Below are 11,779 nucleotides of genomic sequence, written 5' to 3'. Positions count from 1 at the left end.
ACCTTAATTGGTCCACATAAAATGGTGTGCAACACTGACTTTTCTCACCATGTTACAAACTTAACAAACTTGAAGCTTCAAAAGCACACATTATTATTTCACTTTTTAAAACTGTGAAATAACTTTTTATCTTAGTTTCTATCAGTGGAGGATGTAAAAAGGCAATACAATAGTTCAAGCTGCACAAAAGAAGCCTAACTCTTCAATTTAATCAGTTCTTTCCAATTTGCTCTAATCATCACAAACACTCCCAAGTTCTAATAACGTTCCTTAGAGTATGGGTGGATGGTCTCTTATTGGTCTCCTCAATTATTAAAATCAGGCTGTTTATTTAGTAGATGCTCAATAAAGGAATGTTGACTTGAAGGTATTTTGTCAGAAAAGAAAGTGTTAAATCCTGTTGCAGACTTTCTCATCTCCTGCAGGTGGTGCTGGGAGATAGGTTCTCTATTTATATACTGATTTTATCATAATTATTTGGGTCAGTAAAGGTGTTCTCAGTTCTTGGTTTAAAACTGTTTTAATTATCTAGATGTAGTTCTCCCCTTCGCTCTAGTTACTGATTCGCAGAGGATAACAAAAATACTGACAAAGGTGATCCAAGTGAAGAAAATAGAGACATTAAGATAACTGATGGTATTCCCCCAAGCCCCAGCAATAGAAAGAGCTGTGGGGCTTTAAAGGAAAAAGATTTTGTAAACTCATATTTTAAAAACAGAACATATATTCAGGAAATTATTCTATAGTACTATATGCCCATCTCTCCAGATCTGCTATATTAACTCTAGTACAGTATCTGTTATCCTTACACGTCCAGTATTTCTCACAATGGCCATACATGACTAGTTGGTACCTGGAACTTCAAACTTTAAAAATTTTTTGTCTAATCCAAAAATTGTTCACTATACCCCCCCAGTCAGGGTTAGCAGCCCTCTTCTCTGTGTTTCTCCAGATTAATGAATGCATTGCTTTTCATTTTAATATCTGAATCTCTCACTCAATTGAGAGCTCCTATAAATTAAAGATTGTGTCTTTATCAGCTTTGTATCACTAGTTCTTACCTTGCTTCTTGGAATGTAGTAAACACTAAATAGAATGAATAAATAAAGCAATCAATAAATCAGTAAGAATACTGCCAGTCACATAACTTTAGAATTGTTTGAGACAACTATGAATTATCTTCTATCATTCCTTCCCTGAAGCTCTCTGATGCAAAAAGTAAAGGTCAGTGAAGATGGTCATAAGTAAGGAAACCAGTATTTTTTTAATTGACATAATATGATACCTAACATACATTTCTAGTCATATATCTCCCATTTCTCCACATATTAATCTTTCACAACGACTAGATTGGTCTATTCACTCTCTCCCTGATATGCCTTATACTTTCCCATTTCTGAGATTATGCCATGCCTCTATTTTGTCTTCAGTCTCTTTTCGTCAGTAGTCCTCAAAGTGGTTCTCTGAGGGCTACAATGTCAGTGCTGTGTTCTTATTAATAGTAAGATACTATTTGCCTTCTTACTCTCATTCTCTTATAAGTGTACAATGGAGATTTCTAGAGGCTACATTGTGTGTGATACCATAACAGAAGAAAAATAAGAGAATTCATCTGTCTTCTATTAAAATACAAAAATGTGAAATAATACCACTTTCCTAACTAAATGTTTTTGTTTTGGGAAATATAGTTATTTTCAATAAAAATGTTAATATGTAATTTGCTTTACAATGAGTTATTTAATATATTAAATTTTCCTGTCTTGATTTTTAATATGGTAAATACAGATATAACCCACATTAGTAAAAGTTCTTTAGAGTACTCAATAATTTCAAAATGTGTTATAAAGGGATCATAAGTCCAGAGAATTTGATAATACTGATCTAAATCTTCTGTTTCCTTTAAAGTGTTTGACCACTGCAACTAGAAAGGATCTCTTTCTCTGTCTATTTTGGGGTTTTTTTTTCTGGTTTTTTTTTTTCTTTTTTGAGTTGGAGTCTTACTCCATCACCCAGGCTGGAATGCAGTGGCATGCTCACAGCCACCCCAGCATCAACCTGCTGGCCTCCAGCAATCGTTCCACCTCAACCTTCCAAATAGCTGGAACTATAGGCACGCGCTACCACACCTGGCCAATTTTTTGATTTATTGTAGAGACGAGGTCTTGCCATGTTGACTGGGCTGGTCTTGATCCCATGGGCTCAGGCAATCCTCTCATCTGAGCCTCCCAAAGAACTGGGATTACAGGCTTGAGCCACCGCACCTAGCCCTCTGTCTACTTTTAATAGTAGGGCATTTACACATTTATGATTCTCTTATACAATTCACCTAATACAGAGCTTGTGCCAAAAAGGAATTAATATTATTATGTGGATTAAGAATGATAATTAAAGACCTGTGTGTTTAATGGTGAATCATAAACAATTCTTATATTTTCCAGTCTTTGATTATAGTCTTCCCAGCCTAAAGGAAAAGCAAGAATTTTCTTGACTTTTTAACCTACCTTTTTCCTTAAGAAAAATAATAATAATAAAGCTTAATAAAGATATACATAAAAATCTGTCATATATTCCTTAATATAAACCTGATAAATATTCCCTGAAAAAATAATGAAACAAAAATCAGAAATTAAAAAAATTAAATTTAATCTTGAAGTGACAACTGCTAGCATTGTAGTGTATAAATTTCGTCTTCTTCTATACATGTATTTTCCATACATTTAAGTTATACTACATACTATTATCTTTTTTATACACTATTTTTTTTTGAGTTGGAGTCTTACTCTGTCACCCAGGCTGGAGTGTAATGTCATGATCACAGCTTACCACAGCCTCTATCTCCATTTCTCAGGCAATCCTTCTGTCTCAGCCTCCTAAGTAGCTGGGGCGCATGCCGTCACACCCCATCATTTTTTTTTTGAGAAATGAAGTCTTGATATGTTGCTTAGGCTGGACTCAAACTCCTGGGCTCAAGCAGTTCTCTCACCTCAACTTCACAAGTACTGGCCATGAGCTACCATGCTAGCTATACAATATTTTTAAGATGCTTTTTAAACTTTTCTTCACTTACTGTCATATGGTGTCACATAGGATTTTTAAAAACAGGTACTGTTCTAACTTTATAATAAATGAGCTCATAATAAATAAATTTTTAAATATATGATGAACATTTTTCTATGTCATTAATATTCATTCTTAACTCTGTTATAGTTCATTTTACACACACACACACACACACACACACAACACACACACTAGGATTTATTTAGCCTATGTTTAACACTGCCACTAGATACTAAAATTATTCTAATTGCTTGACACTACAAAAGATGCTTGAATTTTCTTCCCTGTAAATATATTTTGCACACATCTCATAATTTCTTTAGAATAACTTCTTAGAAGGGAAATTATGAGACTAGGATGTATAAACAATTTTAAGACAATTAATCTAAACTTGCAGTCATCTTTTGATGTTACTTTGTCTTTCTCAATAGAGGAAAAACAAAACTGATTTACGGGAAAAGAAAACAAGTTTGAGAGGTAATGAGGGAGTGCTCAGAAAGCTTATGGAAAAAGGAAAACTCAGAGAAAAATTCCTGCCAAAGAAGAGAGAAAAGAAGGGGAAGAAAAGTAGATAAAGATAAAGGGAGTTGAAGAATACCTAGAAAGGGATAAAACAAGGCAAACTGAAGAATGAAGGTTTTAGAGTCAGACAGATGTGGATTAAAACATGGCATCTATTAATTATCTTTTTGACCTTAAGCAAGTTATATAACTTCTCTCTTCATTAAACTGTTTTTAAAATTGGAAACACAGAGAAAATTAGCTTCAACACTCATTATTTTGACAGACCTTGGACCCTGAAACTTACACTTTATACCTGTGCTTATGCATGCACATACAGAGGCACATACTTTATCTTTCTCTTCTGTCAAGCAAAGAAGCAGGTAGCAACACCCTTTTACTACTATACTTCCTCTTACTTCATCTCTGGTCTTTGGTTTATCTTCCACAAACTGACGATAATACTAGGAGTTAAGAATTTCTTCTTCCTTGGATTTCTCTAGCTTGACTAGAAACCTCGAGAAAACAGGTTGTCTTTTTCTCATGAAATTTTTTGGCACTTCATGCTTCTAACTCTGCCAAGAACGTCTTGAGACATTTTATTTGGCTTTTCCATTTGAAAATCTAAATAGAACCCGCCTGCCCAGAGGAACAAGCATATCACCAAAAATTTAATATGACTGAAAGAGAAAGGTAGTCAAATCCTAAATGGGTTGTATTTAACTTAATGGTAAAGATTTGAATCAGTCTTTATTGACTCTGAAATACTGCATTCCTACTGCTTGTAATGGCTAACTTAATTTCAGACTGGTAGAATTATCACCTCTATGGATATAGGAAAATTCACTATTATTGCCTTCTTATTTGACTTCTCTTTGTTCTGTTGGAGGGTACTACAGATAAGGGTGCTAGTGGCTTTTCACACAGCAAAAAAATAGTAGGCATGTAGCAAGAAACATTAAAATGTCATACAGCAAACATTTCACATACTCTAGTTAAGGATAGTGATTTACAAAATAGGAGGATAAAGAACCAGTTGAAATAAAGAATCAGTGACAAAATTGATTTTAATTCCAATCTAACAGAAGCACTAAGAGGAGTCAAACCAGACCACACTTCTGATTTATTCTGGACTGTTCAGGCTATCCATTAATCTCATCTCCACCCACTCAGCAACAGTATCTTCCAGGCAATTTTTCCTTGTCTTTTCCACAATTTTCTAATACCCATGTTCCAAAAACTCTGAAGTAACAGGGATCACAACAGTCTAGTTAAAAATCTGTGCACAGATTCTAGTTAATTTCAGATTTCCTAAATCAAATTAGCTATATTTACCTCACTCCTTCCTTTATTCTTGCCCTTTAGCTTCCTTTGGTAATTCCCTCCACCCTTTAACCCCAATGCACAGACTTCAATTTAACAAAATTATTTGATTACATCCTTATAGTGGTGAAATTCTTAGATGGTGATTATGTAATATGTAAAATTTCTGGCTCTCATTTTCCAAAAATGTCATTCATATCTTAGAGATTCTCAGCAAAGATAATGAAAGAATATTACAAAAGTAGTCAGTCTATATCATAATACAGAACTAGTACCATCTGTAACTATATTATAGATTGCTTGATAATAATGATAGTATCTTTTTAAGATATCCAGTTATCTTTAAAATATCAAATACATTGAGTTTTTTGGGCCATGAAAATATTTTTCAAACAAAATTCTCTTCTCCCTAATAGGAAGACATATAATCTGCATTATGGATTATGGATCAACCTGATTATTGATAATTTTCTTACACTCAAGTGCTTTATTTAACAATTTTTTGAAAACTTACAGATGATATTATATAGCATAGACCTGCAATACCCAACATGACAGCTACTAGTCATATGTGACTATATAGATTGAATTTTTAAAAATTAAAAAAAAATAAAATTATAAATTTGGTTCCTCAATCATACTAGCTACATTCAAATTCTCAACAGGTTTACATCACTATTACCTACCTTATTAAATATGTTTCTGACAACTTTCTGACAACTCTGTTGATATAAGGCAACTGATTCAAAAATCTGTTATTAAATAGCATAGAAAGATTTAATGGATAGCACTAATCTAGATGAAGTAAATATACAATCAGATAATAAACAGTATAGTACTCAGGCATAAATAAATTTTAACTATATCTAAAAGAGTGATTATTTCTCTATCTTTTATTGTAAAATGACAAGATAACTTTAATATGCTCCTAACAAAACTGAAAAAAATAGTGTTTTACTAAACAATTTAGCAAAAATGCAACTTACATTAACTATATGTATAACATTTCTTTCATCCTTCTTATAAATAATTTGACAAGTACATATGCACCCTTCAAAATGTATATGAGCCTAATTATTGTTTTAAAATGCTTACTCATGAATCCTAGAGAAATTCTTCTCCCAGAAATGTATGGGGAATGAGTCAAGGGCTATGGGGATGGGTGAAAGGATTAATATCCTTACTTTTAATGAGTTTAAAATTGTGTTGTCTTTTAAAAATTTTTTGTGAGGTTAAACTTCATGAACGGTAGAAAAGTATAAAATGGGCTGGATGAAAGTAACTTGTACCTGTTTCCATCTTTCCAAGAATGTGGACAGTGAGAGCATTCCACTACATCTGACAAAAGCTTTTGGAGAACAACTCCACACAGGTTCTGAAGCTGAAATCAGCTATATTTTTCTTTCTGTTGTCAGCATACTGAGAAATATACCTACTATACAAAGCTTATCATTTCTAAAATGATCTGAAAGCTTATTAGTCATGTCCAATTCAGACAGTCCCACAAAGGAAACAGAATATTCCTTGATCCAGAATTTTCAGGGAATAATGCTGTGACTTACTCCTTCATCATGAATAGATTCAGAATAGAAAAAAGTTAAAAGCTTTGCTTTTTTATTTCTATTTTTTTATTTTTTATTTTTTTTTAGTTGGAGTCTCACTCTGTCACCCAGACTGGAGTGCAGTGGCCGCTCCTGGCCACTGCAGCCTCGACCTGCTGGGCTCTGGCGATCCTTCCACCTCAGCCTTCCAAGTAGCTGGAACTACAGGCGCGCGCTACCACACCCAGCTAATTTTTGATTTATTGTAGAGATGAGGTCTCACCAAGTTGCCCAGGCGGGTCTCGAACCCGCGGGCTCAGGCAATCCACTCACTTCAGCCTCCCAAAGGCACAGGATTACAGGCTGAGCCACTGAGCCCGGCTTAGCTTTGCTTTTTTAATCAGTTGCCTTCTATCAACAGAGCTATCAGAAAGTTGTCAGAAACCTATCAAGTACTTTTGGGTTTGACATGGTTTCCCTTTTATCAGCACTTTTCATGGCACATGCAACTTGTTTTATTTAGACCTGAAAAAAGTTCAGATCAACAGGTAATTGTGACAATACTTTCTGTCACAAAGTCAACTACAGTTTGGCCTCAACCTTAAAAAGCTCATTCTCTAGTAAATGCTAGCCACAGATAAATAGGTAAGTGTCATGATAGTGTTAAGCAAAGCCTACAATGGAAAATCAAAAGGGACAGGGTCACATAACTAGCCAGTTAGACTTCCTGGAAGTAATGATATCCAACCAGAGGCTCGAAAGATGAACAGTAGTTAGCCGGGCAAGGAAGGAGTGACGAAGGAATAAAATTTAAGGCAAGAAAAAACATGAGCAAAGGCACAGAGGCATGAAAATAGCATTGTCAGTTCTGGGAGTGACATGTAGTTCCCACCATGCTAAAATAAGTGTCAGCAAGGTAGGCAGGAGCAGATAGTTGATTAATGTTTTCTGTAGATGATGGGGAGTTATTAAATGGGTTTTTTTTTTAAGGAAGAGCGATCTGTTCATGTTTGTGTTTTAGATGGATCACTTTATTAGACTCTCTAAATCATACTGATACTCATATGGAAGAGGAAGATTTGAGAAATATTAGAACTAAAGATAGCATAAGCTAATGGGACTTAAAGAGAAGAGTTAAGGTGACTCCAACATTTTTGGCTTCTTCTTTAGCTGTCATATGGGGTGGGGAATATAAGAGAAAGAGTAGAAAATTAGTTTGGCTTTGGTTTTGCAAAAATAAATAAATAAATAAGTGTTTTGTGCCATCAAATAGATATGTCCAGCAGGCAACTTGATATGTAAGTCTTGACTTAGAGGAAATGTTGGGACCAGAGTTACCTAAAGGTGATAACTAAGGATATGAAAGTGTAAGAGATCTATTTGGCAAGAATGAAAATGAGAGTGGGGAGACTAAGTGCAGGCAGGGTGAAAAGAGGATGAATTACAGAAGGCTGGGTATTCCAACCTCTAAGGAAAATTACAGGTGACATAGATCCAGTGAAAATACTGAGAAAAATGATAGAGAGGTACAAAGCGATCTGTGATAAAATGGAAGAAAGTATGTTGCTACCTTCTGATCTTAGGAATACAAAGTCTTTGGAGGAATTCAAAAAGTAAAGAAATATAACAAGAAAACTATAACCCATGGTTCTTCACTTCACCCTATGCCAGACACCCTTCCTGGGATGTCTAGTCCAGGATGCCAACAACCTCTTCAAAAATGGGCTTGAAATTCCTTTCCCCCACATCAATGAGGACAACTGATTTATGCTGCAAGGCTTCTACAGAGAAGGGAAAATTGGGTGATATATGGTGTGTGACTTCTTTTTACTTGTGAAAAAATAGAAACTTCGTAGTGAAAAGCAATGTGTCATCCTGTTGATGGTTCAACAAAAACCTGGATTGAAGATAATCTAAAAACAATCTAAGATAATGCCAACCAAATAAATGTTACCTCAAAGTAAATTTCATTTTTCTCTGTATTACCTGGCTTGGATGACAAGGCAATTTTGATTCATTGGATAACTTCAAGTCTTCATTTCATTTTGAATCTTTACCACCTTTATACCAAAGGCTTTTTGAAGAAAAGAATTGATAAGCAAAATTTATAGAGGAAGAAACTACCAGATTCCAAATAACTTTGAAAGTAGTAATAATAAAATAAAAAGGATACAATCTGAAGAGTCAAGATATTCAGGAAGGCAGGAAGGGTTTGTTTGGTTTGGTATGTTTGGTTGGTTTTTATTAAAACCTCTATGAAAGATAAAGTAACTAGAGAACAGAAACAGGAAAGTAGAATACAAAAATTTTAGGAAAGAAATTATCACACAATAAATTTTAAAAAGACTGACAGTCAGCAAAATCTTGATGATGAATTTGAGCAAAGCAAAAGTCAAGTACTAACCTGTACCACGGAAACCCAACACACAGTTAAAGATCTTCATTAACGATATAGAGCTGAGGAGCAGACAGCAATTCTCGTGGTTAAGGAGATGATGTAATTATACTAAAGAAATAGAAAAACAGATGAAAAATTAGCGTATATTTAAGAAGTCAGCAATTAGGTAGGTGAAAACATAAGTTAACTCCAAATTAAGCCCTAGATCTCTAGGTCTCCAAGAGCTGTGGTGTTAAAACCTCAATCTACCAGAAGCCTTGTTTTTTTCTGTAAATGGATGCCATAAAAATTTCTGCCAGTCAGCTACTTTAAAAAGTAGAGAAAAATTTTATTTGACTTAAAAAGCAATAGAATTTCTTAAAATAGGATTGTATGGTTTCCTGCCTTCAAAACATTCATGACGCCATCTGCATCGTGAGAGTTTGAACAAGCATTTTTACTGCTTTTGTAGATTCTCCAACATAGTATACACACACACACACACACACACACACACACACACACACACACACACTTTTTAAAACTGTTTTAATTACTTAGCCTTCTGAAACGAACAGATTAATGACAAAAAGAATGGAAGTAAAGTGCTGCTGAATGGGAAATTCAACAAACCAATAAAAAAAAAAGTGCAGGAATTGGAAGCAAAACCTCTTTTCTTGGTCATATGAAAATACAGCCAAAAAAACCTTAAGCTGATGTTGGATTATTGTGTATAAACAGTTCCTGACTCTGTTCACCAAGTGAAACAAAAGTTGCAAATGTTTTTTTACCCTCTTCTAACATTTTGGGAAAGGTTCCTGAAAGGCATAAAAAGAATAGTAATTTAATTAAATCACACACTAACATACTTTTTTCCTCTTTAGGAAGAATTAAACCATTTATATATAATTTTAAATTGCACAGGCATGAATTACCATTAGTGTTTAAAGTGAGAAGGCTTCAAGCACTATAATGGAATCCCTTTTTTGGTAGGAAAACAAAAAAAGTATAGTTTGAGAAAAAATATGAAGAAAGCCATAGACATATTATAAATGAGTAAAACAGAATTACCTATATAAGTAAATAATTACAAGTATTTGTGTGTCATCCTTGCTCAGGGGCCATACTAATCTTCTCTGTATCATTCCAATTTTAGTATATGTGCTGCTGAAACAAGCACTAAGTCTTAAATTATTAACTGTTTTTGTACTTTTCTATCTTCAACTGGCCAAAATTTCCCCTTGTTGGTAAGTATCTGTTGCTTATTTTTAAAATGCAATATAAATTTTATTTATATGATATATGATAAAATAAAATTAGTGAATATTGTATAATTCAAAGCAACTGCTATTACCCAAATAACTAAATGTCTTCTAATTACATGATTAAACACTGAATAATCCAAATTGTCATAATTCAAGGGAACTCAAAATGTTCAATACCCTAAAATAACTATCAAGTCAGTACTTTGAAATTGTTACTTATTTCAATTATCCAGCTATAATCTTAACAATTTTATGTGCAAAAACATATAAAATAGGAAGTAGGTATAAAAAATTAAGCAATAGACCAGCTTTGGGGGAAAGGGACTTCCAGTTAAGAGAGCCACAGAAAGTGAGAAACGTGAAGAAAAGCTTTACAGAAAATTTAAATTTTTAGACTATTAAATTTAAAATGTGAAATATAAAATGATTGAAATGTATAAATCCATATGCAAATTAAATAATAGTAACACCAATCACCATTATTAAATGCTCACTTTGTGTCAAGCACTGTTGGGCATTTTATATATATATTATCTAATTTAATCACCACAACCATTTATGGAAGTCCTCACCAACCTTTTATACATTTAGAGTGCTTCTACATTTTCAAAGAATATTCTGATAATGATCTCATGTTATCTTTGCATTATGCTATAAAACAGACAAAGACAAAAGCAAATAATAGCCCTATGTAAATTATAGACAAGAAAATGGAAGGACATAGAAATTAAAATCGCTGAGCTAGTAAAACACGCACACATACATACACAGAATTACAGATTTAGTTTTCTAACTTCTAACCATAATTCATTATTCACTATATAACATTAAAATCAGTCTTAGTAGATGTAAATTTTTAAGGGAATAACTTAGCAAGCATTCAATGAGTTTCTATATTGTATGAAGCACAGAAGCATTTGTGTAATACACAGAAAGAAACAGAGAAAAAGAGGTGGGGAGAAGAAGGGAAAAATTAACAGAAAGGAAGGAAGAAACTTAGTATCTGGCTGAGAAGAAAACATTAATTTTTAGAATAATTATAAAATAGTATATCCATAAGTACAAAGTAACAGTTGTGAAAATTACCTGAGGTAATTTAATCCTGCTCAACTTTCATGATAGTAAATTACGTCTCTTTTATTTATTTTAATTAATCAAATCCCAGATAATTTTTTGAACTAACCTAATTTTTTTGGCTAAATAGAAACCCTGTTACACAAATTATTGCTACAAAGAAAAAGGTCAACAGCTGGAGAATAACAGGCAATCTTTCCAGAAATTTTTGTTCTAACAGTATTTGTTATAATAGAATGTTATTTGAGTTCAGTGTACACAGTGCCAAGATACTTATCAAAATCCCCGTGAAAAACTATTAATAGGTATGGATGAAAAATTTTAATTAATTACCATACTTAAGATATAAGTTACTATGGGGGAAAAAAAACCTTGTACTTTTAGAAGTCAAAAAAGAAAAAAATGTGATTTATACACAAATAGTATTTGGCTCAGAGTACTGTTTAAAGAATGGTAATAAAATAAGTTAAAGTTTATAAGATGTAGATATTATTTCTTAGAAAATATAATCCCTGGCCGGGCTCGGTGACTCATCCTGTAATCTCGCGCTTTGGGAGGCTGAGGTGAGTGGATTGCCTGAGCCTGCGGGTTCGAGACCCACCTGGGCAACTTGGTGAGAACTCATCTCTACAATAAAG

Source organism: Carlito syrichta, unplaced genomic scaffold, assembly GCF_000164805.1.
Source record: "Carlito syrichta isolate Samal-C Ts95f unplaced genomic scaffold, Tarsius_syrichta-2.0.1 Scaffold287767, whole genome shotgun sequence".
NCBI lineage: Eukaryota > Metazoa > Chordata > Mammalia > Primates > Tarsiidae > Carlito > Carlito syrichta.
The sequence above is the reverse complement of the archived record's forward strand: the minus strand, read 5'-3'. Positions refer to the sequence as shown.